At 44.1% G+C, this 27,340-nt stretch overlaps 1 long non-coding RNA gene and 1 pseudogene across 1 annotated transcript; one reads left to right on the forward strand and one right to left on the reverse strand.

Moving 5' to 3' along the window:
• Positions 1-9,607: 9,607 nt before the first annotated feature.
• On the reverse strand, positions 9,608-26,340 carry LOC147459876 (uncharacterized). Its single transcript, XR_015187918.1, has 3 exons — positions 25,418-26,340; positions 24,573-25,308; positions 9,608-9,752 (listed from the first exon to the last, which is right to left on the reverse strand). It is a non-coding gene; the product is annotated as an uncharacterized LOC147459876 (long non-coding RNA).
• On the forward strand, positions 20,573-23,851 carry LOC147459877 (ATP-dependent Clp protease ATP-binding subunit ClpA homolog pseudogene; annotated as a pseudogene).
• Positions 26,341-27,340: the final 1,000 nt, after the last annotated feature.

Raw genomic sequence — 27,340 nt, forward strand, 5'->3', positions numbered from 1 at the left:
TGAGAGTGGCATCTTGCAAATGGGATACAGGGCACTCTTCAAAGCATTAACTAAAAAGTCTCAAAATAAACTACAGAGAGGATCATTGCTACCAAAGCCATCACATGTAAAGGCTGCTTGCCGGCACATAGACGATGAGGTGTTTGAGAAACTTGGGTCACCATTCCATATTGAAGCAACATGCTTAGGCAAGGGCGGCAGAGAGGTACAGTTTAACGAGCACAACAACCTCTTTGTTGATCTTGAAGCATTGCAAAGGTATGCAGTTCACTTCTTTGACATTAGTCGAGACGAGTGTGGTGGGGTTCTCAAGTTTGTTTTGAAGCTCGATGAGTGCGAGGTCCTAAAGAACAAGAAGCTGGAGAGAGTCACCATTACCCTCATGAACAGAGCTCTCGATCCATCAATAGCGAAAGAGGATCCACGATACTTCAGCGTGCAATCAGAAAACAACATTCTAACTCTAGGATCATTTCAGGTATACTTCATTCACTCTATAATAACAAAAATATTGATTATTTGGTTCTTGATTTTGTGTTTTTGTTTTTCACCTGCAGGTTGATAAGGAAAATTTTGAAATCCTCAATTGGGTTTTTAGTCAAACCCAAATTCCTTCTATCATCATTGAACAAAGAAACGGAGCTGTTCTTTGAATGGAAGGATTTGGTGACTACACAGTGGAATGGCACATGGCAAGTGACTTAAAGACTCTTAAGTGTATGTACAACATAACACACGGAGCAGCTATGGCAAATCCATGCTTATATTGCATGGCTGATGCACAATCACTTGAGAGTGTGCAATGGAATAGAGCTCCCAAGAGACATCTTCAAGATAAAACTTTTAAACCAGTGCTTGATATTCCTCTGAGTAGATTTCACGTCTGTACACTTCATGCACTCTGTCGAATAATTGAAAAGGTGGTTCATTTGTACATATGTTTTGCATGGACATTAAAGCCAAAGAATGAGTCAAAAAGAGTAATCAAAGCATTAGAGGGAATGCTCTCAGACATTGGTTTGCATGGAGGCAATGTCAAAATCGAAGAGGACCCTAAGATGTCTCAAAGTCGGTACAAGGTACCGAGGAAAGCATCGATAGGCGGAGTGAAGGCAAGAAGGTTTCTTGTGTTTAGCATCAAAGATTCAGATAGAGAAGAAAGGAGAAACCTGTTCAACAAATGAAAACAGTTACATAAAGTCGTTAAAGACAATGCTGGTGGTGGGGCAATCTAGAATCACAAGGCGAACGTGTGGAAATCACTAGCTAAAATTTTCCATTACGCTGAGCAGCATTCTTGGGACCAAAGTAAGCTCACATCATTTCAAGCAGCCTTGATGGATTGGAAAAAGGCTTACCTTACAGGGTGGGGTGGGCAACATATCACACATGCATTACATGGTGAGTTGGCATTCTACGTATACAAAACAAAATTTTAAATTGTACTCTACTGACCATTTTGTTTTATTTCAATGCAGCACATACTGCTCAACCATGGTCCATATTTTGCCAAGACATACGGCTCACTATCAATATGGTCCACACAAGGCATGGAAAAAACCCACTACATGGCAAGAACAGGTTATTTTAAGCACACTAGACATGGGGGAGGAAAAGAAAAGGCCAATAGCCTATTAGAGTTACACCAATGGACTTATAGACGACTAATTCATAGAGCAAGGCAGAAAGAACTTCTTAAGAGTTCAGAAATTACACGGTCTTTACAACACATCCGCAAAGAGAAGAAACAGATGGCTTGGGGAGCTTCAAATGCGACGGAGCGCCATGCGAGGTGGAGACGGTAACAAGTCAGGAGCGGGATAAGATGGATCTAAGACCGTCGTTTTTATCCTCTTCGATGCACCTCCTTCTTCCTCACTTTGTACCTCTTCAATGTGCAATCTTTGTAGACGAGCTCGTTCCTCTGTTGTTGATGGCAGCATCCCCATGGGCATCAGGCGTCTTCTTTCCCTCAGAAACAGCCGCTTGTTGTATGGATCTAAGCTTTCCGAGTCTTCAACCCCTGCAGCCAGAGGCTAAGCAGTGTAGGACATGAAATAGGGGGCTCTGAGTGCTTGGCACCCATACCCAATGCCAAATACGCGTAGAGCAAACTGTTTCTCAATCATAATTAGTCTTTTTGCGTTTAGTGGGAGGGGGTGCCCACCACACAATCTTGTAATAACTTTCATTGCAAACAGTGGGAACTTTGCATTGTCATCGGAGTATTCCTTGTGGTATATTATGATCTACATAAAAATTGTAATGAATTTATGGGCCGTAAGTGAGATGAGGACAATTGCCAAGTACTTGAATTGTTTCTACAAACCTTTTCGTGGTTGAAACGCCCGATGTAGTGAGACAACGCTGCATCCTTGCCTTGGACTCCAGTGACAAGCCCTTGCCGTGAGCCTCCCGCTCTTCTAAGGAATCTATCGTCATACACTAGCACCTGGCAGCAAAAAAAATGATCATGATATTTTATCACTGGACCATCTCTAATACCATCTGAATGAATGACAAAAGTTACCATCTGATTCTTGTCCATTTCCAGCATCGACCTCCCGCACAAGTGAATAGACTGACTATTCATTACCTGATCTCTGGGTGCTACGTGCCTACCCATGTTTTCCAAGACGTGTTGTTTTGTTGTCGATTCAATTGCTCCTCTGTTGGCAAATTGGCCTTTCCGGACTTCACTTCATTGAACGTATCTTTGATCAGTTGCCACCCTGAAGTGAACTGTGAGTCGCGGAGGACAGCTGTGTCAGCAATAAGATGTTGGTCCACTCCATCATCGTCCACAAACCCCATGTCTGCCTCACAAAAATTCGTGTGAGCCGCTAAGGCAGTAGTCCTCTCGTATATTGAGCTCATGCATGATATCTGTGAGCAGAACATAGTGGGTGTCCCCCTCCATAGCAAAGCTGGGAGCACAATTCAGAGGCAAAGCCACTTCCTTACTTGGACGTTCTTGCTTGCACCCTATTGCTGCATCCGCAACAGAAACAAGAGTTAAGCCCGCATCAAATGTTCCTTTAGTACCTCTACCCGCTCTTCTTGTGGGTCGAACTGCACCTCCACATCCTCTACCTCTTCCTCCGGCGCCAATGGACAACTACCGTGTTCAAGTTGTTGACTGGGAAGTCTCTGACTCACCATACGTCTGCAAGTATAAATAACAGACAAACCCGTGGTAGAATTCCACTAAGCGACACTTTTTGAAGTGCTTCATACACCTGTCTTGTACAAGCAGTGCATTGGAGAGACACTTTTCTAGACAGCGATTCAATCTCCTTGAAGCACTCTTGTCAGGGTCAAGGTTGGTTGGGTGCACATATCTCATGCCATCAACTGTCATGGAATTGTCACAAGTGACTGCCTCATACTGTTGCAAATGGGTTTGTAGGTACTCAAATGAGCAATCTATAATCCTCTGTATAGAAAACTCTGCATTGAACATTCCTGATAGTTCTGGTGCACGGTGATGAGCACGGGCATTGTATAAGAACGTGAATAGTTTTTCTTCACATGTATCCTCGCTCATGTCTATCTCCAGGACTATGATCCCCATGACTGAAAGAAAAAGCAAGTTAAAACTATTTGGTGTCATAACCGAGCGAATATTTAGCCTCAAGTACCCCTCAATGTCTCTTTTCGCTTAGTTCTGTCCCGTGCGCTAATGTCATAAGAGGTGACATTAGTTGAGTCAGAACCAAGCGAGTAGGGGCCCCAAGAATCTCCAAAGGGCCCTATTTTCTTGGTTCTCTCCCGTGTGCTAATGTCATAAGAGGTGACGTTAGTTGAGTCAGAACCAAGCGAGTAGGGGCCTCAAGAATCTCCGAAGGGCCCTAATTCACTTGGTTCTGTCCCGTGCACTAATGTCATAAAAGGTGATGGCTGTTGATCCAGAACCAAGCGAATAGGGTCCCCAAGAATCTCCGAAGGGCCCTATTCACTTGGTTCTGTCCTGTGCGCTAATGTCATAAAAGGTGATGGCTCTTGAGTCAGAACCAAGCGAATAGGGGCCCAAGAATCTCCAAAGGGCCCTATTCGCTTGGTTCTGTCGTGTGACCCAAGCATTCGGAACAAGTGGATAAGAACAGAGCATTTGATGTTATCAGTGATAGATTTATAAGCCTACTCACTCACTATGCTCAAACTCAAGCACGGTCACATAAGGAGTAATTATTCTAACCATGCATGCGGTTTGAGACTTTTAATTTTACCCTAACGAAGTGGCTTCGGTGCGCACACAATTAACAGCACACAGGAAGGGGAGAGGCAAGGAGAAAGAACCTATCTCTGCAATATCCAATGGCGCCGAGTTGGATGGTGATGTCGCAGGCCACCGACAGTAAGAACCAGAAGGTGGCGATGGCAATGGCGACGTGGCAGCAAAGGACTCGACCCAGTGGAGGTCGCTCAACGCAGGATCACGAGAGGTGGCCAAGCGAAAGAGCGCAGAAAATGCAAAGGCAATGGCGATCTGTTTGTTCTACTTGAACATGGAGATGGCGACTGCAAGGGCGATCGACGTCTGACTCTCAACGCAGGATCACGAGAAGTGGCCAAGGGGAAGAGCGCAGAAAATACAAAGGCAATGGCGATCTGTTTGTTCTACTTGGAGATAGAGATGGAAAATGCAAGGACGATCGGCGTCTGACTCTAAACGCAGGATCATGAGAGCTAGCCAATGGGAAGAGCGCAGAAAAGGCAAAGGCAGTGGCGATGTGTTTGTTGCACTTGGAGATGGACATGGCGACTGCAAGGGAGATTGGCGTCTGTCTGACCCTAAACGGTCACTCAAAAAGGCACGTGGGCTATGCTCACAAGGAAAACCAGTAATAAATGGTCTCAGATTCCCATGCAGTACGATTTACCAACCACAATCTCGCGCATAAGTGAAGTTGTCACCCTCCCCGAGGTAAGCATTCTAAGTTGAGGCAGTACCCCCGCCAAACATCTCAAGTTTCATATATTCTACCTCTTTTCGCGTCCTCTACTGTGCATCATTCTAATTAACTCTACCCCCATTGACGCTACGCGGTAAGAAAACTCCATCACCTCTTACTCTCGCGCATCCTCCTTCTCTTACTCTTGTTCTGCAGTGCTTCAGTGACGCGGAACTCTACACACAGTGAAGAGGTATGCTACTTATTACCCTTCTGTGCACTTGTATTTTGTGTAGTCAGTACCAAGCGAATAAGGGAAGGTAAACCCTGTTTGCTGCACCTGTTCGCTTGGTACTGACCATCATCCTTGGTCAGTACCAAGCGAATAAGGGAAGGTCACTTAGTTCGATGCCCCTATTCGCTTGGTATTGACCAAAAGAAAAGTTAAGTGATGTCTGCTAGTACAGAGGTCAATACTAAGCAAATAAGGGGAAGGTAAACCCTGTTTGTTGCTGATTTAGGGTTTTTTTTTTTTACCAAATCAGCGTTTTGAATTTATAAGAAAGAAACAAAATTACAACTTAACACCGGGTTTTGAGTTAGAAAACACTTCAGACTTTACAAAGAGTAGCCTAGTAATTTCCAAGGGTTTATGGTTTGCAATAACCATATAGTCATTTTCCTTCACAGCCAGACTATCTCTTGCTGAAGCCTGTTGGCAAAGTTAATGGCTTCCTCATATTTACTGGCTAGCTCAAGCACTTCATCCTTCATCTCCTGTAGCCAATTAAAGATAGCCTCTACAGAGCCATTCTCGACGAGCAATCGCTGCATGTCTTCAGGCCTTCTTGCTTCTAGAGAGTCTTTAAGGATTGAGATCCTGTGCCTGACGATCAGTATTTGCTGAAGCTTCAGGCTAGCATCTTGCACAGAGCATTTAGCAAATAAGCTCTTCAAACTAGGAGCTTGGAAATTGGGAGCAGAAAGCAAAGAATTACCAACGGCTTACCTCGAGAATTGACTCCCGTGTTGACAGCGACCACTCCCGGGCTGTGTCGATCCATAACATTAAGGGTAACATCGAGGGAGGGCCAAGGGGGGACCTCCTGAGGAGGGCCCAGATGCGGTGCTACTGGCGTTGCGGGAGTATACCTTGGAAAGACATCACCACTATCCTAAGCTTCTTGTAGTTGTTTTGCGAAACCCTGAGGAAGGTTCTGAAACAACTGGTGGTTAAATAGACTAGATGGACATGCCTAAAAAGCAGAGCCTGGGTTCTGGCTTATGAGTGAGTGGTTTGTGAGGGGTGGTACTGCCATGCGGTTTCATGAAAGGTGGGCGTGGGAGAGAGAATCAATGGTACCAACCCCCCGAGATTAGGGGAGGTGATGGGAGGGAACGACATGACACTTAGGACCGCATGGATTTAAACGTCTCCTTCACATTGGTACTTTGTTGCAGGGGATGCAAACCTGTTTGCTTGCTTGTACACTTTTCTGAGGTCACTACCAAGCGAATAAGGTATTTTGTTGCAGGGGATGCAAACCTGTTCGCTTGGTACTGACTTCTAAAAATATAAGTGATGTCTGCTATTACTATATTCTGAGGTCACTACCGAGCGAATAAGGCAAGGAAAACTCTTTCCTATGCACCTATTCGCTTGGTACTGACTTCAGAAAATATAAGTGATGCCTGCTATTACTATTTTCTGAGGTCACTATCGAGCAAATAAGGCAAGGAAAACTCTTTCCTATGCACCTATTCGCTTAGTACTGACCACGAAAAATATAAGTCATGTCTGCTACTACTATTTTCTAAGGTCACTACCGAGCGAATAAGGCAAGGCAAACTCTTTCCTATGCACCTATTTGCTTGGTATTGACTTCAAAAAATATAAGTCATGTCTGTTATTACTATTTTATTAGATCAGTACCGAGCGAATAAGGGAAGGCAAACTCTTTCCTATGCACCTATTCGCTTGGTACTGACCTTAGAAAATATAATTCATTTCTACTATTACTATTTTCTGAGGTCACTATCGAGCGAATATGGGAAGGCAAACTCTTTCCTATGTACCTATTCGCTTGGTATTGACCTTTGACAATATAAGTGATGTCTGCTATTACTTTTTCCTAAGGTAACTACTGAGCAAATATGGGAAGGCAAACTCTTTCCTATGCACCTATTTTCTTGGTACTGACCTTTTCTAAAATCTGAAGTCCCTTGTGCTGACAAATGAATTGTCTTTTGATGTTATGCTATTTGTAGAGATGCCTCGTGTAAAGGCCACGGCTAGGAGGACAACTGGTGAATCTTTGAATGCTCAAGCAAGAAGACGCCGATATGAGATGCATAGAGGTGTACTGCAAGAGCTGTGCAGGATAAAACGACACGTTCAACCTGCTATTTCACGTCTCCCTTTCCAGCGAGTAGTGCGGGAGATTTGCGAGTAGTGGAGAGTCGGCATGCGATGGGCCAGCAGTGCACTACTTTGCCTTCAAGAAATTGCTGAAGACTACCTCGTGGAATTCTTCAGCGATGGATATATCCTGACTGCCCATGCACACCGCGTCACAATCATGCCGCGGGATTTTGATACTCTTCGTAGGCTGCGTTTTCACTACGATGGGATGCTTCAGCCAGTGCCTATCCGGGATAGTAGAACCATGGATAATCTCAACATCTCCCCTCTCCATCGTCGTGCACAATAGACAGAGCAGTCTAGGGCTGAAACAAATAACAGAAAGACCCAATCACGGGTCGAGAGAAACGACACAAATGGGCATACTGAGATAGCCGCAGAGGGGCATGAGCAAGCCAGAGTGGACCCTGAGGCGTTCATGGAAGAAACAGAGACAATTATCGAAGAGCCAACTAGAAGGGATGATGAGGGGCAAGAGCAGGCCACGGTGGAACCTGAGGCATCTATGGAGCAACCAATATTGAAGGAAAATGATTTGAAGCCTCAAGAGCTTAAGGCTATTAGGGAGGAGCCTGAGGCAACCAGGGACCCAACTCAAGAAAGGCAAGGGCAAAGCTCTGCATCACATGGGCCATCCAACGTATCCGAATGAGTCAATTATTTTAGAGCAAATAAATGAAGATAATGAAGAGGAGTTGAGAGTTATGTTGAGCTCAACGCCTTTGCATGCGCAGATACAACTGCCTGCAAGGTCAGGGGAGACCTGCATTTTCAACCTCGATCATCTAGACTTCCTGTGCATGCGCAGTTTCACCAACTCCAACGCAACGAATGAGGTCGTCAACGTTGCTTTATGGTAAATCTCATGCTCTTTAAAAGTCACGTCTGGTTCATTAAATGGGTCTCTACCGAAACATGGGTCAATACCAAGCGAGACAGTGGCTTATGAAATCGGATAGTGGTACTACTCGCTCGGTATAGACCCATGTCTTTGCGACAGTCGTCGTCAAGTTTTTCTTTATAATGGCTCACTACCTTAAAGGGTCAATACCAAGCGAATTCCAACATATACCTCCTTGTTGTAATTAACATATAAGTGGTTTCGATTGATTTTAGTATTATACCATTTTGTTGTTTCTGTGTACTACATGGGAGATAGCCCCACCAAGGAAGAGAACGTGAAGTTTCAATGCCATGCTAGAAGCTTCAGTGAACCCGCAACTAGTGTCACATTGTCAATTTTTACATTGTTCATACACAAGTTGATCTTGGTACAAGAAGCTAAAGAGGTCTCAAAAACAATCAAGAATGTGATTATTATTACAAGAGACAAGCATGTGTTTTCTAAATTAAGTTGAAAAAGTTGTTTGGTGAAAGTGTTGTTTGATCTAAGAAAAACCTCGTTGATCGCCATTAAAAGTTATCCCTTGAAAAATAAGTTACTTATAGAGCATCTTCTTGTCAGATAGAGCTCGCGGGTAGTGAAGAAATAATGTGAATAGTAAAGAATAAACTATGTTTAGCAGCACTTATATTTTGTAGTGAGAAAGAATCCCTAGCGGCGGTTAGCAAAAGTGAAAGATTTTTCCATCTTCGCAATTAGTAAATAAGAAAACCTTTGCAAAAGGTTTGTTGGTTAAACAAAGAAAGATCGCAAGTAGCAGCAAACTCATAATATTGGCTATTTCTTAGTTTTAAAAGATAGGACTATTTTTAGAAGAACTTGTTCAAGAAATAATTATCCGAGTGATGTTTGAAGGACTGTATGATCAAAGCCGTGGTTGGAATTAATAAAAGAACCCTAATTGTATATGTAAAGCAATGTGGTAAACAAGCGGAACGGGTGAGTGCAATGCGAAAAGTGTGAGATTAGTTTCCAATTGGAACTATGGTTACGAACAAGTGGATCCGTTAGTCAGGTACTTTTCAAAGTCTAGATATAGTTAAGAATAAGTTTCGTAGCATAGTTAAGATTTTATCAGTTGTGACTATACCTCTTAAACGTAGAAAAAAATGTGTTGATTAAAGATTTTAAGTATGTTGAGGTTTTAATCTAGTGAGATAAGACTTAGATCTCATTACAATTTTTGGATTATCAACGTGGCTTGTGGTAGAGGACACTTACATCCACTGTATCCTTGCCATTCTTAATTGGAGTAACACGCCATCAATGGAAGTTAAGAATAAAGAAGGTCAATTACCAAGCCACCCAAAAGTGAGTGATTGCTGAGATTGATATTTTCTTAGGCCGTTTGAAGCAAATTTAAAACTATAAGCAGAAAACCTGAAGTATGAATTTCCAAAAGGACAAACTAAGCAAGTTGAAGTGGAAGAAAAGTACTCTTCTTCACAAAGAGAAGGCAAGATTGTAGATGACAATGAGTTTGTTAATTTCTATGTCAATTTCTGTCAAGTTGAAGAACAAGCCGCTTTACCTGCATGCAACCAAAAGCAAACAAAATTACCAGATGATGATTATGAAGTTTACGAAGCTTCAATGAAGTTTTATGATGCTAAAAATGATCCACAAAATGATCATTTTGAAGAAGATATTACTAATTGGATGGTTTTGGAGTCATATGTGGATGAATGCAATGGCATAGTGAAAAGTTTTTGCCTCGCTTCATAGAGACAATGTCCATGATGCATTGTTGCACGAAGAATTGACTTTTGCTCGATCAAAAGTTGTTGAAGTAAAAGTGAATGATGTTTTGATATAGACTTTTGTTGATTCTATGGTGCATCATGAGTTGCTCAACCTCACTTGAATAAATCGAGCTCACCATCCATGAGAAGCGTGCACAAGAAGGGTGGATTCCATGCAGCTTTCTGCCCTGGACAAGTCGTAGCAGTGTCTCTACGCTGAGCAACTCGTGGCGAGATTTTATGCCATGAGCAATTTGTGTAATGTAGAGTGGTCGCATGTGCTCTCTGGAGGCGCAACTGGAACTCACCCCCCCCCCCCCCCCCCCCCCCACCCCCCCCCAAACAAAAAAAAAAAACCCACAGTTACCCCATCACCCAAGCAGAGGCAGTGAGGTGAAGAACGACGACAACTGTGCGAGGGGAAAGCTACCGCCCTGTTTGTGTGTGTGTGTGTGCGTGCGAGAGAGAGAGAGAGAGAGAGAGAGAGAGAGAGAGAGAGAGAGAGAAGAAGAAGAAGAAGAAGAAGAAACATTTTAACCTCGGAAACAATCCCAAAAGACCTCAAAGATCTATTCAGCAAGGGTTGAACTCCAGGCCTTTCATATAAGTCATTGAGAGAGAGAGAGAGAGAGAGAGATTTCTTTGTGTTATGTGCACATATTAATTAAGCTCAACACATGTAAGAGAGAGGGGAGACCAAGCCTGCCATAACAAATGAGTGACAAACATGAAATCAAATGCTCATTATCATGGAAATTTTAGAGATTCATTAAGGGGTTAGCCTTTTGTGTCAGGAGAGTTTGACATGAGCTATCTTTCATATCATGTTCATTCGAATTCATTGATCAGAGTAAGAGATTCAAGCATTACAACTTGAATTTCGCGCTATTGGATCTTACATTTATAATGTCCTTACGTCGGGTAATTAACCCTAGGATTACAGCTGGGAGAACGAATCTCCCAAAATAATTAATTAATGAAAATGGGTTTCGACCCAATATGTCCCTCATTATCATGAAGGTCCAGTTTTTATGCAAAAAGAATAACAACGCTGAGGAATTAACTCTCCACTACCTTTCTGCCATCCCTCTTTATCTATCTCTCATGTGAACTTCATGACATCGGTTCTCTTCATTTGCAGCACAACAACATGATGCCCATGCCAAGCAATCAAGACCTTTAAGAAGCTTGTTGAAATAACAATGCTAAGATATAAACTCTCCATTAGCTTTATATTGCTCTCCCCTCTCCCTCTAGCTCTTATGTAGACTTCATCTAGAACAACATCGATTTGCATCTATCCTTCTCGATCACTCATTTTGCTCACGTCTCCAACTTTCCCAAAGTGCTCGACACCTGTGGGGGCCTATTCGGAGACACTTTAATTACCCCCTTAATCACTTCAAACTCTCACTACCAACCATCCCACCAATGCTTCCATGGCTCTTCGCCAAGGAGGCTCTCGTTGACTGAAACACTACAAGAGGCTATTCATATTAGCGACGCTCACACAGCGACGCTCAAAAAAAAAATTCCCGGCGTCGCTATGAGCGTCGCAAATTTACAACGAAATTTGCCACGTTCATAGCGACGTTCATAGCGACGCTCATAGCGACGCCAGCTGGGCTAAAAAAATAACCGAGTGCGCCCAAAATCTCAGATCTGAGTTTTTCGACGCCCTCAAGCAAGGAGCAGGTAACGCTCTCCCTCTTTCTCTCTCTCTCTCTCTCTCTCTCTCTCTCTCTCTCTCTCTCTCTCTTTTTCTTCTCCACACACACACACACACACACGAGGAGAGGAAGGAGAGCCAGGTATGCTCCTTCCCTCTCCTCATTCTCATGTTCCCTTCCCCTCTTTCTCTCTCCCTCTCTCTCTCTCTCTCTCTTTTTCTTCTCCACACACACACACACACACGAGGAGAGGAAGGAGAGCAAGGTATGCTCCTTCCCTCTCCTCATTCTCATGTTCCCTTCCCCTCTTTCTCTCTCCCTCTCTCTCTCTCACACACACACACATAGTGTTTTTGAGAGAGAAAGAGAGAGAGAGAGAGAGAGAGAGAGTACAAACAAAAACAAAAACGCACACACACATACATAAACAAAGAATGCACACACATTGAGAGAGAAAAAGAGAGAGAGAGCATGCATAAACAAAAAACGCACGTATTGAGAGAGGAAAAGAGAGAGAGAACATGCATAAACAAAAAACGCACGCATTGAGAGAGGAAAAGAGAGAGAAAACATGCATACGATCCAAAAAAACGCACACACATTGAGAGAGAAAGAGAGAGAAACTAATTTAACGTCGTAGGAAACTAATTAAAATTAAAAGAACTAAAAATCTAGCCGACGAGGAGTTGAACTCAAGACCTATTATTCAAGAGGGAAATGGCATAATCAATCTATCATACTTGGCATGGGTGATAGAAAGGTTATACCATTTATCTCTTTTTATTGGCACACACATCCACACACGCGCACACACAAGAAGAAGAGAGTTATAACGTCGTAGAAAACTATCTTAAAAGACGTTAAAGATTAGATTATATGTATACTTACATTAAATTAGATTTAGGTTTATTTTTAACTAGATTTACGTTTATTTACGCTAGATTTAGATTTACGTTATATTAGATTAGATTGAGGTCTCCATAGACTGCGATGCCTGCATGAAGTGGGTGAAGAAAGCCCTCAATGGAATATAGGGTATTGCTGCCTTCACTCATGGTGGGCTCCGTCGATCCAAAAGTACTGGTGAAATGTCTTCAGAAGATAGGGAAGAAGGTGGATCTTCAGGGCGGCAAGAGTCACTACATCCCCGACACAATGACCATCTAGACAACCTCTAGTCATTCAACAGCAACTTCAAAGTTAGTAACAAGAGCAAGAACGGTCTAAAGGGCCAATTGCTATCGTCAGATGTGGATGGAGATGAGGCAGCGTCACCGTCGGAAGTTAACTCTCACATCTTTAGTGATGAGAATGCCAACTCTTGCCGAGTTATGTGAAAAATTATGTGTTAAATCAGTTTTAAGGTTCTTATAATCCCTGTTAGTTTAGTTCTTTGTTTTTAATATAACATAATTTACGTTAGATTTAGATTTATGTTATATTAGATTAGACTTAGGTTTATTTAGGTTTACCCACACACACACACACACACACAAGAAGAAGAGAGTTTTAACGTCGTAGGAAACTATCCCAAAAGACGTTAAAGATTAGGTTAAATGTAGACTTACGTTAAATTAGATTTAGGTTTATTTTTAGTTAGATTTACGTTTATTTAGATTTACTCTTATTTACGTTAGATCGAGTCCACGCAAGAATTACTTACGGTTTAGGGTTTAGAGTTAGACGAACAGTGAAAAGATCTACTGTGAAAAGATGTTAAGATGCTGTGAAGTGCTACAGCTACAGAAGAGGCAAAGGGGTTTTGTCCACTACATGCAGTATCATGTAGACGTGGGTGTGTAGATTTTTTGTACCCACAAATATAGGTATTGACCAATAAAGACGAGATTATAACCCGGTGGTTCTGATCTCCGTGCACCTCTAGACCGAGGTGTGCGGGGATTGGACATGACTAGAGAATGTGAGGTAAAGAGAGAGAGAGAGAGAGAGAGAGAGAGAGAGAGAGAGATAAGACGAAGAATGCCAATAGAATATTAAATTTGTTTTCCAGGTTATAAGTTTTTTATCCTCATTATGAGTAGCGACGAGGATGTGGGACCGTCCAACCGAAACACCTATCTCTCAACGAGGGTCTTATGTCCTTGTAATCAATGCAAGCATGCTGTGCGACGGACAAGACGTGTTTCTTTACAGCACGTTCGTGAATTTGGCGAGTTCGATCCATCTATTATAGATCGAGTTGTTGCCAATTATAACTCGTCGGACTCTGACGCTGGCCAACAAGTAGCAATCTTGCAACCCAATAGACGTGTTCGCATGCGCTTTGGTCAAGCAGCATATGTGAGGCCACAAGATGTAGCCTCTGACAGCTCGGGGGATGATCATGCAGAGCACATTCCCAACGAGGCAATGTTTGAGCCCGAGATTGATGAAATGATCGAGACGATCATGGATTCAGAAAGGCTTATCTATGATGATATGAAAAGTGAAGCCGATACGCCATTGTATAATGGAGCACGTATGTTTAGATTGAAAGCACTCCTTGTTCTTCTCAACATGCAGGCAAAGTTTGGATGGAGTGACACTAACGTCACAGCGCTTTTCAGGTGATCTATTACAATTAGTTTACTTTAATAAAACTCTAAATGTATAATGATCTGATAGATTTTTACACGATTGTATCATATTTTTATGTTGTGTAGATTGCTCAAAGAGCACATACTACCAGCTGACAATGTGATGCCAGATTCCCGAGATGAAGCAAGAAAGATTTTGTGAAACTTGGGGATGGATTACAATTCTATCCACGCTTGTCCTAATGACTGCATTCTTTTCAGAGGGGAATACATAGACATGGAGAAGTGTCCGAAATGTGATTCCGAAAGATATCGAGTAGATCTCCACGGGACAAAAATTCCACAAAAGGTTTTGCGACATTTCCCTCTGCTTCCTCGCATCAAGCATTTCTTCGAATGTAAGTCCATGGCCGCCCTAGCATCATGGCATGAGGAGAATAAATCTTCGGATGGTGTGCTACGAATTCCTGCAGATTGCGTAGCGTGGAAACATATAGATGGAACATGGTCGGATTTTGCCAAGGAAGCTCGAAATTTGCGCTTAGGCCTGGCTATGGATGTCGTAAATCCATTTGGTCAAAGATCAACATCTTACAGTCTATGGCCCGTTGTCATCGTCAACTACAACATTCCCCCGTGGTTGACTACGAAGAAGGGGCACCTATGGCTAAGCTTGATTGTGCCAGGGCGATATAAAGTGGGGAATATGGATGTGTATCTTCGTCCACTATTGGAAGAGCTACAACAATTGTGGATTGGCATAGAGGTGGTGGATATGAGCCGACACACAGGACGACGGAATGCTTTGATCAGAGGCATTCTAATGTGGACCATGCATGACTATCCCGGGCTAACATAATGCTCAGGTGATCTATTGACACTCCTCACTCAGACACTGTAAATCTTGTTTTTTCCCATAGTTGATCTATTATCATGTGTATACATGCAGGGCTTCAAACAAGCGGATATAGAGCATGTGTCACATGTGGACCTAGACTGAATGCACGTAGGGCACCCTCACTGAAGAAGCAAATCTACGAAGGTCATCAAGCGTATCTTCCAGAGAATCATGTGTTACGCGACGGCTTTTTGGGAAGAGAGCCACCAAGGATGTCTGCACAAGCATGGTTAGAGCAGAAGGAGATGTGCGATGACGGATAGCCTCCAAGGATGAAGAGACTATCTCTATGGTACGAGTTACCATACTGGCCCCAACTCATGATCAATCACTTGCTCGATCCAATGCACATATTCAAGAATGTGGGTAATCTACTACGGGACCATCTGACCGGCAAGAAAGATACTTTGGGAGCCAGAGTTGACCTTAGAAATGTGGATCGTATGGAGCAATATTGGCCGCAAACAGCGTCTGATGGATCGATAAAACTCCCTAAAGCACCATGGATTTTCACAGGAGCCCAAGAACGCAAAGTAAAAGAGACCATTCGATCTTTGCGGACCCCCACTGGCGTAATGCACTCGCTCCGAACGTGTTTTACTAAAGAAGGAAAGCTTACCGGTTTGAAGTCACACGATTGGCATAAAATGTGTCAAGTACGTTCATAGTGGACTTTAATATCATTGCATAAAATGTGGACTTTAATATCATTGTTGCACATACTTTACAGTTTATTTTACCGGTTGCCATTGAGGGATGTTTGTCTCTCGACATCCGTAACACAATCTACAAACTTGCAAAGCTGGTGCAATGGATCTCACAAAAGGAGATCAACGTAGACTCCATACCATTCACCAAACTAAATGCTGCGGAGCTTGTGTGCATGTTTGAGAAACATTTTCCTACTACAATGCTAACCATTCAGGTGCATCTTCTTGTTCACATAGTTGATGAGGTGGAAATAGCTGGCACAGTTCATTCCAGATGGATGTTCTTCTTAGAGCGTTTCATGAAAACGCTTAAGGGATATGTGCGTCAAAAGGCACGTCCGGAGGGTAGCATGGCAGAAGGTTGGTTGGTATCAGAGTCCCTAGTGTACATTGGAGAGTGGCTAGACAGATTTGATAAATCCCGGGACACGCTATGGCGAACCATAGATGATGAGCGCATATCTGGGATTTTCATGTGCAATCTCGGTGTTGAGAAGAAGATGACGGAAGATCTAGAGGCTAAAATCAACCGATTTTGCATGCTTCACAATCCAGTGATGCAAAAGTGGATTTCACAATATGAGGATGCAAAGCAAGAGCGACAAAGGGCACGAATCGAGTGGAGACGGGGAAGACGACCACCGATGCACTATCCAGCGGTTCTGGAGAGCCTACCAACCTTCATGAGCTTAAGATGGTTGCACAACCAATTGAAAAGCGCACAACAATGCGGTGACGAAGTGACTGAAGAAGAGTGGAAGTACTCTCGAGGTTGCGCGACCAAGGTAAGTTTGCAATGTACGACTAGCCAGTGACTTTATTTATAAACGTTTGAACGGCCACTCATAATCTTTGTTCGTTGTAGTATAAGTCATACACAGCAGCATGGTGTAAAGGTCGACATTTTGGGGTGGAACGAATCGACAAAAAGCGTTTTACTCAAGATTGTGGAATCATGGCAAAATTTGAACAGTCTAGTCGACGACGTTCCTCTAATGCAGATCCTGTGGTGGCGGAACTCACTTACTTCGGCACGCTGCAAGAGATTTTGAGGATCGATTACAGAGGATTTTTTGTCAACTTGTTCGACGTGCAATGGTTCAAGATAATCATGGAGGGTCGCAACGCTACTGTGCGTAGAGGAGTCTGGTTTTCTTGAGGTGGATTCTACTAAGAAATGGACTGACCTAAGAGACACTTTCGTACTACCCGAGCATTGTGAACAAGTAAGTATGTAAATAGTTAACATCCCCCTTTTACAAGTTATGTGCTTGAAAGCTCTCATGTAAGTTATGTGGCTGTGGCAGGTAATATTTCATCCTACAAAGTCTACATCAAACTGGTGGTACGTCATAGAGGTAGCCCCTCGTAGTGCAAGGACGTATGAAGGCTACCATGTGCCAATCACAACGGCATCAATGGAGGAGATCAGAGAAGATGCTCAATCAGAAGCCGCTGCGGTGGTGCCAGACGAGCATCAAGATGCTACTACTCTATATGGGGTGCATGCAGAGGAGCTACAAAATGAAACAGAGGATATGTGTTTAAACAGAGAGCTCTATATAGATATAGGAAGTTATGCTGAGTTATGCGAGGATGAGAGAGAGATCTCTTAAAGCCACAAATATTGTATTTGAACAATTTTGCTCCGTGTTATAAAAGCTCTGGCTCTCTAAGTACCTTCCATGGTGAATAACGCTCTTTTCTACTCGCGCTCACATCTTTTGATTGAAAATTCTGAGTTTTCGACTTGCCTCTTCTATCACTCAATTTATTGCGTCATTGTATTTATATGCGTCATTACGTCATTGTATTTAATGGTCTTTGCGTCATTGTCTACTCTATTCATTCAATATTAAGTTTAAATATTCGTGTGTTTAATGCAGGTATGGATGATGAGGAGTTTCTTTCTTCTTTGTCACCGTAGCAGAGACAGTGATACGTGGAGCGTCATCGCTCTGGAGCATCATCGCGCGTTCCTACTCCATCCGCATCTCCCTCTCTTTCGGAGCATTCGACGCGCTCCGAAGCTTCGGCGTCGACGAGACGAGCTTCACACTCGTTTAGACACCGGCGCTCTAGTGGTGGCGGTGGCGGTTGTTGTGGGGATTCCGCCACCGATGCCTCCACACCGCCTCGTGTTCGACGAAGCTCTTTACCCTCCCCTTCTTTGCCCGCCCCCACACCAGCCACAGCATCGCCATCTACGCCAGGTTTTGCACGGCTGACTGTTCCTAGAAGCTACACACCTCTACTTACTCCGCCAAGAGCCACCCCACTCGACATTCCTCGCTTCGGGGCCCAGACGCCGGTGGAGACACCTGACGTCCGTACCCCCATCGACACGTCGCTAGAGACCCCTGCCGGGACACCCAAGTTCACGCGTCATCGGCCAGAGGGCTTGCCTTACTCCGTCGACATCAACGGCGGCATCATCATGGATGATGACGGCAAGAAGGTGATCTCGCACATGCGTGGTCTTTGCTCTCAGATGTTTAGACACTACATACTAAACAAATGGAGTGAAGTACCAAGTGATTTAAAAAACAGAGTCATCAACATACTTCATGATGAGTTTCCCGTTCCAACACGGGATCAGCGCAAAAAGCAATTAAGAATGGGTGGAACAGGCCAGATTGGCTGGCCAAAGAAGATTGGAAGAATGCGAAGAAAGCAGCGCGTGAGAATCTCGACAAGTGGAAGCAACAAAAGGATGCAGCCAGAGCACGAGTAGAGACAGGGAGCTCGCACCACTTGGGGAACGGTGGATGGACATCATTTGAGGCCGATTTTGTAAGTGTTTTCGCATTGCTCTTTATGTTCGATAGTTTAAGGTTTATGAGTTTTTTAATTCAAACATAATGAAATCTTTGTATGTTTTGACAGTGGTCGATGAGAGGACGTGATCCCACACCGTACGAGCGCGAGTACGCAGGCAAGAAGGGCTTAAACGCCCTAATGGACATTCTCAGTTCTCGCGGCGGCATGGTTAGTATTAGGGTTTACTCTTTTTTATTTTTTGTATTGTTTTATAAATGTCGTTATATGTTTATACTTACTGAAAGCTGTCTTATTGTCTTTTTTTGTAGAATCCGACAGATACGTCGCTTGGACGCGATGAGACGTCTGACTAGACGACGTCAGTTTAGCCGTAGCTAAATAGCATTAGTTTAGAGTTTCTCATAGCTTATGTATCATGAGACGGATTTTATACGTCTTTTTGAACCATGTATATTATTACATTTGTCACCGCAGTTCCTTTTGCCAATCAATTCTTTATGCCTATGATGTTGTACAATTGTTATTATTACATTTGCCAATCAATTCATTTTGCCTATGATGTGTACAATTGTCAATTTTGCAAACAATGCGTCTTGTGGGTGACTATTTTGGGTCTATTATCTACCCTTCCACTTTTTTTAAAAAGTGAATCAAGTACAATATGGTTGATGGGTGGCAGGGCATTCAATGCCCTGCCGCCAAGAAAAAATTCTCTCGAGCGTCGCTATAAGCGTCACTATTTATGGCTCTGTAGCGTCGCTATGAGCGTCGCTATAGTCTTCAATGTAAACGTCGCTATAATCGTCGCTATGAGCGTCGCTATATAGCAACGCATATAGCGACGCTCTCGTAGCGACGCTCGTAGCGACGCCGGGGGTTATAAAAACCCAGTGTATTTCCGTCGCTAACAACGTCACAAGAGCACACAACCTCTTGTAGTGAAAGACACATGGTCTTGAATGAAGACCCCACGATGGGATCGATGGCAGATGACAGATGGCATGGATCTCGACGAGATCCGACGACGAAAAAAACAACAACAAGCCTGGAGTTCTACTCCGTAGATCCCATGACGGGGTTTTCATTCAAGACCCCATGTTCTTTAGTCCTGAGGCAAGTAGGATCCAAAGGACAAATTTATGTGCACATGCACAAAGGTACGCACACTCTCACAAGGAGTTAGAGAAGCGTATCAAATCAAAGTGGCCACATGGTTGCCAATGAGGGCTAATTTTTAAAATCTTCAATGCCTTCAAAGGCACTTCACCTGTCAAAGAAGGGTAGAAAAACTTTTATCCTTCAAAAGAAGGATAAATATTCTAAAAAATCTCTCTTTTGTTTTTTTTAATCGTTCAAAGCTTCACTTTGACTAGTTTTACAAGATTGCACCCACTCACCCAAAGCTGCATGTCTCAAGGGTTGAACCATGGTGAGTGCGCTTAGAGTCCCTCACCTCTACCACTAGGCCAACTTCCCTTGACAAGAATCTTAAAAATCTTCACGTAAGTTGAAATTTACCCTTTAAGAAATGAGCCTTGGCTGCCATGAAAGCTTGCTACATAATAAACTAATTTTGCGATAGGATATCCATTTTGAACATTTATCCTTGAATCTTGACGCTCGTCCCCAAGGCTCCCCTCCACAGAAATATCTTCATAAACTGAGGCCATCGTGGATTCCAAATGTTCTTTGTGTCTTCTACCCATCGAGCCTCCGACCATTGCTTCTTCCACTAGCTAATGAAGACCTCGGCCACCTTTTCATGGAATGCCCGGCTATTAGAAGACTTGCAAAACAGATGTGCAAATGGATACAAAGGGCGTGGAAGATTGGGTTTTTCAAGAGGGATTTGAGCCTTGGTGGCAAACCTTTTCGAAGCTCTGCACTTCTAAGTTGTACTCAAATTGCCAAAAATAATATTTGGAAGGCCAAGAACTGCCAATAGCGACCTCTCTGTGGCTAACTTCTCAGAGATTGTACAAAAAAGCAAGGCGACAATAAATGTGGTAAGTAAAAGGCATAACTCAGATGATTAGCTTAGGGCGACCCTCACCATGCAATCAAGCTTAAGCTTGGTGATCTAATGGTGACTTTAAAATACAATCACTAAGAATTATAAGATGCGCAAAAACAAAAAAGGATATCCATTTGGAATAGGGAAATGAACAAAAGCAGGAGTGAACGCGGCAATTTTCCACTTCTATAAAGCTGCATACCTACACCTTTGGAAAGTCGACGTTAAAACCGACTAGTGACGTTGGCGCTTACAAAAGCCACGAAGAATGAGAAGCATTCGAACATCGCAGCACCATCCACCTGCAGCACTCGATACAACCAAGGCCCGACGTATATAAGAAAGACATGGGTATCCTGCATTGCTCGCTCAACATCACACCTACTACTCCAGCATGCCGTTTAACGTGTATTACCAATCCCCAGCCTCACTATGGGCTGGGCTTGCCGCCATTGCAGCTGGTGACCACCGCGACAGCGATGAGGACTCGCCCGCGGTTCGAGACGCTCGGCACCTCGTCATCAATTCGTTTCAGAACAACTTATCGAACTAATGTACGACATGATCACCAGCTAATTATCGCCCGAGCATCGGCTGCAGCGGGCGATGAGGGCCATTTCGTATTGCATCAGCTGTCAGAAATAACAGTTCAAGTGCTGCAGCTTGCCAAGAAGGCCGCACATCGTCTTGGCCATTGCCTGCTTGACTGCGACCACATCCTGCTTGGCCTTCTCCTCCTCCTGGTCTCTGATCAGCATGAGGATTACCCCTCTGAAAAACTCTTCATCACCTCTCAAGCTCTCGGGCTCGCATACCTGCACGGCAACGTGAATCATCTCATGCGGCTTGTTGGCCGGTTTGTACAACACCTCTATCCCAATATGCGCCCATCAATCGATATTACGATGGATGACTCTGCAACTCCCGACTCTGTGACCATATACACAGATAGCGCTATGCACCTGCTGCAGCTATCGCACCAACAAGCCCAGAAGCTTGGCCATGGCTCCGTGGGCATCGAGCATTTGCTACTTGGTCTGCTCCAGCTCGAGCAAGTCCAGGGTGGGGATTTTATTGCAAAACACTGTTCCCTCAGGGCCCTAGGAGTGGATGTCAACAAACTCCAGGAACAATTGACACTTAACCTGAGCCAGGAACCTCCAGAGATGGACAAACCTCATGACAGTAAAACAGTCAACAAGGCCAGCACTGATGTTGATTCTGCCGATCACATCGCACTCAACTCAATGGATATGCAAACGGTCACGGCCTTCTGTACAGACCTCACCAAGCTCGCTATGCAAGGAAGACTTGACCCAGTCATTGGCAGAGAAGCCCAGATTGCACGAATCGTTCAGATCCTCGGTCGTAAAAGCAAGAACAATGTCTGCCTGGTAGGTGAGCCAGGCGTCGGCAAGACTGCAATCGCCGAGGCCCTGGCACAGATGATTGTGAATGGCACCGCAGGCCCCGCGCTCGCCGGCAAGAGGGTGATGAGCTTGGATGTCGCACGTCTTCTCGCCGGCACAAAGTTTAGAGGCGAGCTTGAGCAGCGCCTCAAAAAGCTCATGGATGAGATTCACAATTGCAACCGTCACATTATTCTCTTCATCGATGAGATTCACACAATCATTGGCACCGGTGAGTCCACCATGAACGCCGCCAACCTCCTGAAACCAGCACTCGCGCGTGGAGAGCTTCAGTGTATCGGAGCAACCACTCTCAAGGAATACCGGAAATATATGGAGAAAGACCCTGCTTTGGAGAGGCGTTTCCAGCTCGTGGATGTGCCTGCTCCGTCTGTGGAAGAGACTATTCGCATACTCAGGGGCCTCTGCCCACGCTACGAAGACCATCACAAAGTCCAGTACATGGAGGAGGCTCTTGTTGCAGCCACAGAGCTTTCTGATCAGTTCATTCCTGACCGGTTCCTTCCTGACAAAGCCATCGACCTCATCGACGAGGCCGGCTCCTATGTGCGTATGCAAGCGAAGGCACACGGAAGCAGCTCAGCAGCTATCTCTAGCTCTGCATACAAGATTAGCACCAGATCACTTGTAGAATCGCAAGACCCATCAGTAATATGCACATTGAAAGTTGGTGGAGAGATCATCAACTGCAACCCACTAAATATGTTATGCAGGCCAGCTCACGATGTAGTTAGTGCAGCCCATATCCAGCGAATTGTAGCAGCCTGGACAGGCATTCCTGTAGAAAATCTGTCTTCTGAAGAGTCAGAGAAACTGCTCAGGATGGAGGCCGAGCTGCATCGCAGAATCATTGGACAGGACGAAGCCATAAGAGCAGTCAGCCAAGCCGTGCGGCGAGCTCGTGTTGGCCTCCGAAACCCCCATAGACCCATTGCCAGCTTCATCTTCTGCGGGCCCACAGGTGTCGGCAAATCTCAGCTCACAAAAGCACTTGCATTCTTCTACTTCGGATCTGAGGACGCCATGGTCAGGCTCGACATGAGCGAGTTTATGGAGAGGCATAGTATATCCAAGCTTATCGGCTCACCACCAGGCTATGAGGGCTATAATGAAAGTGGTCAGCTCACAGAGGCTGTGCGAAGACGCCCTTTCACCATCGTGCTCTTAGACGAGATAGAGAAGGCTCACCCCGACGTGTTCAACCTCATGCTGCAGATCCTGGAGGACGGCCGGCTCACGGACAGCGAGGGCAAGGTTGTGGACTTCAAGAACACACTCATCATCATGACTTCCAATGCAGGCAGCAGCGCCCTTCTAAAATTTCATGCCGGGGGCCAGAGCACTATTGGATTCCATGCAGAGATGCTAGTTAATGACTCCTTTACATCTCCTAATGGCAAGCAAGGCAAGAATTCTCACAATTATAGCATTGTGGAAGCCGAGCTCAAGAAGTGCTTCAAGCCCGAATTCTTGAACCGGATGGATGAGATTATTGTGTTTAATCCCCTCTCTCAAGAGGATTTGCGGCAGGTCGCAAATCTCATGATTGGGGACACGGTCAAGCACTTGAAGGCGAACATGAAGATCAAGGTCCAGGTGAGTGACAGGCTTCGAGACGAGATCATGCGCAAAGGCTTTTGCCCTGCCTATGGAGCTAGGCCCCTCCGAAGGGCGATCACAATGCTTCTCGAAGACACTGTGGCAGAGCACATGCTGGCAGGGCATCTGAAGGAGGGTGATTCTGCCATCGTTGATATTGCCGGTGTTATAAAGTCTCCTGCTAGTGCAACAGAGAAAGAGGATATCGATGAGCCAAGTGTTGATGTGTTGTGATCGGAAAACCTTTATGGGACCTGTGTTTGCTTCAAATTACTATAAACAAGAACTTTTTCCTAAGTGCTTTCAAAACAATGGCATCTATCTGTTGTTCTTCAAGTGTAGAGTAATATGAAGAATTTTTTCCTTTAACTGCTTTCAAAACAAGAATCACACCAGCAATGGCATCTATCTGTTGTCCTTCAATTTTCAGGAAATGTCCATTGTGAGAGATTATATAGAGAGGCTTTTGGTAATCAATGGCTAAACTTCAGGTCTAAATTATGTGCTAATTGAAGGGCCAAATCAAAGGGATTAATTGCATAGATTAAGGGATATTTTAGCTAAAGGTGAGGGATATTCTTCTAAGCCTTTGGCTAAATTCACCCTTATTACAAAAAGTTGTCTAACATCCATGACATCCAAATGAGGTTCTGATAGCATTGCCTCTCTCGTTCGCGCTTCCACATACACAAAGTGGTTGCCAGCTGCGTCTTTATTGTATTGGTGAACTGAAAATTGGAGAAATCTATTCTAGACGCGAGAAGAATAATTGTTCCTAGAGCTACTCTATGTCATGTATACACAAATGAGCCATGGGGAAATATTGTTAGAGGAAAATGCATAAAACCACTCTTTATTCACAAGGGAGAGGTTTTCAAGAAATGTCATGGACAGAAGCGACCAACTAGCCACAACTACAAAAGCAGCACAAATTAGCAGAAGACGTAGTAAAGGATGCTATGGTAGGTACCTTATCATCGCTTCTCATGAGGTTGAACATAAAATACCCGAGTAGGTGCACCTCAAAGCATATAGACAGCCTCCAAAAAAGACTTGCTGCTTGCCTGGCTAATGAAAGGTAAATTGAGTATGTACAGACACACTTCACAGACTCCCTTGTACTCTAAATGGAACTAGCAGTATGATAGAACTTCCTTTACCCAAATCTGCCAAAACCTCACTTTCCTTACTCTCCTTGCCACATTTCTCACCAAAAATCTGACCTTCTAAAGTCTTCTTACCGCACTTGAAAAAGTTTGCAATGTCTTAGCCCTGTCTATGCCACAAAGGAAAAATCTTGAGATACACAGATGATGAGCCACCATTAGGCACTGCTATTACAATAATAGGAATAAAACAATATGATACCTCCAAGCCCATGACCTTTTCACCAACTAATCGTTCAAATCCCTGCTATTGTGGAAACCACCTGCAATTCCTTTGCCTGATCACCTGCTTATATGGGAACCAGTAGAACACCTACTGAGAGCATGACAATATCTTGGATGGCTTTAACCGAAGACATACTCGTCCACATGCGGCAACAATTTTTAAGTACAGGTAAAGGCAACCTCTCAGGTCATCAAAGTTACAAAGGCTAAAGAAATAGAGCTACTTAACTTGGAATCTTTAGAAGAAGGAAGTGTCAGTTAACTTGACTGAAACTCTTACACTTGCACATGTCCAATGTACGGACAACTTGAGCCCTGCAATAATGAAAAACTACAGTAAAAGTCCTCAAATCTCTCAGCGAAAAATCTCTTGGAATTCGTAGACGGCAGTCACAACATTTCTCATGAGACTTGAAATACCTACTTGCAGCAGCTCAATCCAAGGCATCCAAGTAGTTAAGGATGGTCATCCATGTGGCTAGTTGTTCAGAAAATCCAAGAAGAGTTGACCATGCTAGGGGAGGTCCAATCATGTAAAAGAATCTTCTCTTTCACATATGACCTAGATGGCTTGTGCAAAAATCCAGCAGGCAAAGAAGGATGTTGCAATTGCTCAAAGACTTTCAGCGCTTCCGCACTTTGATCTTCTTGTGTGTAACCTCTGCAACCAATCGATGCATTCCTCAGGGTCGACATTGTCAAAACGGAAAGTCTGCAAAACACTCTGCACATGGTGATGAGGTATCAAATGTGTCCCTATCTCTGATGGGATACTCGTATGCTGCATTTGTTTAAAACATTCTAGCAGCCTGTTAGCCTTAATTCCCCTGCTAGCAACCTCACATCAAGACATATCTAGATGGCTGCTTCAATTAGCGAAAAATCTCTTGGAATTCATAGAAGGCAGTCGCAACATTTCTTCATAACATTGTAGACTTGGTCTGTCGCCCCTTTCAAACATATCCTGTGATGAAGGCAGTTCTTTCAAACAGGCGGTGGCCCAAGACGAGGACCTAGTGCTTGCTTGCCTGAGCCCTTTCAGGCCAATGCGGTCTGCGAGACGACATAGTGAGAATGGCAATTCTCTAAGATGTGTGCTGAAGAAAGAGCCCTGCACTTGGCTTACTGCATGTCTGCAAAAGCTTGAGCTTTATCCGTCACTGTTCTCGGGTCGCAATTAGACGGCCTTTGTTCTGCTTTGCAACCATGTTAAATGTTAAACAAGTGATGAAATCATTTGAGTGAGGGGGATCGACGATTGGGATTGGAAAAATGTGGCGCTTAGGTAGTGCCCCTCACAAGATTTGAACCCAACATGCGTCCTAGCCTATCCAACCCTCCCATGTTTTTGTTTTGTTTTCGGAGTCGGGTAGGGCACGCCCGGCCACTCCTCTCATACACCAAAAAAGTATACAAGAAGAACGACCACGACTATGCACCCAGAAACCGAAGGCACGACGCTTTTGTCACTAGTTTCCTCTCTGGACTATGAGAGTCCATAATTATCTACACTCTTAGGGCCGTGACTAATCCCTTGAGAGACCCATTTCGCCAACTTGATTTGGGTGTGACAGCGACCAAGTACCTTTGTTCAGAGGCCCAAGTACTGCGGGACTTGCTTCGGTCTTCCCTTTGGAGTTGGCCTCCTCCAGGTAACTTATCGCTCACCTCACATGTGTGTGTGGTGACCATGCTGGAAAACAACCCTCCCATGTGTATGATGGAAAGTAAATGCATGATGACGATGAAACTTGGACAGAGGGAGAAGTAAACTACGACCAAAAAGATAAACTCGAACAGTCCGGATCTTTAGGTGTTGGACAAAATTTTTCTCACAACTAGACGCATGTGTGTTTAAGTTAATGAACCAGTTCATCTCAAGGGCCCAAAATCCTGTCTCTCTTTTACTTCGCTCCAACTCTAAGTCTGTTGTACTTTCACACAGAGGGCAAACCCTCCACTATGTGGGTCACTAGCTAGGCCTCCACGCACGTCAAAAAATCCAACAGTCCTCCAAATTGGCAAGCCTAATTACAGTAGCATGATGGCTACGGTCATGCCTGGATGGACTTCAAGTGCTAGTAGACGGTCATCAAAGAGGCATGGGCGCCCTACTGTGGTGATTCCTTCTCAAGATTCAACACCACCGCCCTTTATCCACGCCTCAGTGGTTCATTCACAATCACTTTGTCCTGGATGAGGAAAAAAGCCTCTCGCTTTCGAGCATATATCCGCGACTACATACCTGAATCTCAGCAATGATGGCCATCATTACCAAAACTGGTTGCAATATTGTAAGCAAGGGACCCAGAGACTCCAAAATCTTATGAACCACATCTCCTTTCAT

This window comes from Adiantum capillus-veneris, chromosome 4, assembly GCF_014529385.1.
Source record: "Adiantum capillus-veneris isolate H3 chromosome 4, ASM1452938v2, whole genome shotgun sequence".
NCBI classification, from domain to species: domain Eukaryota; kingdom Viridiplantae; phylum Streptophyta; class Polypodiopsida; order Polypodiales; family Pteridaceae; genus Adiantum; species Adiantum capillus-veneris.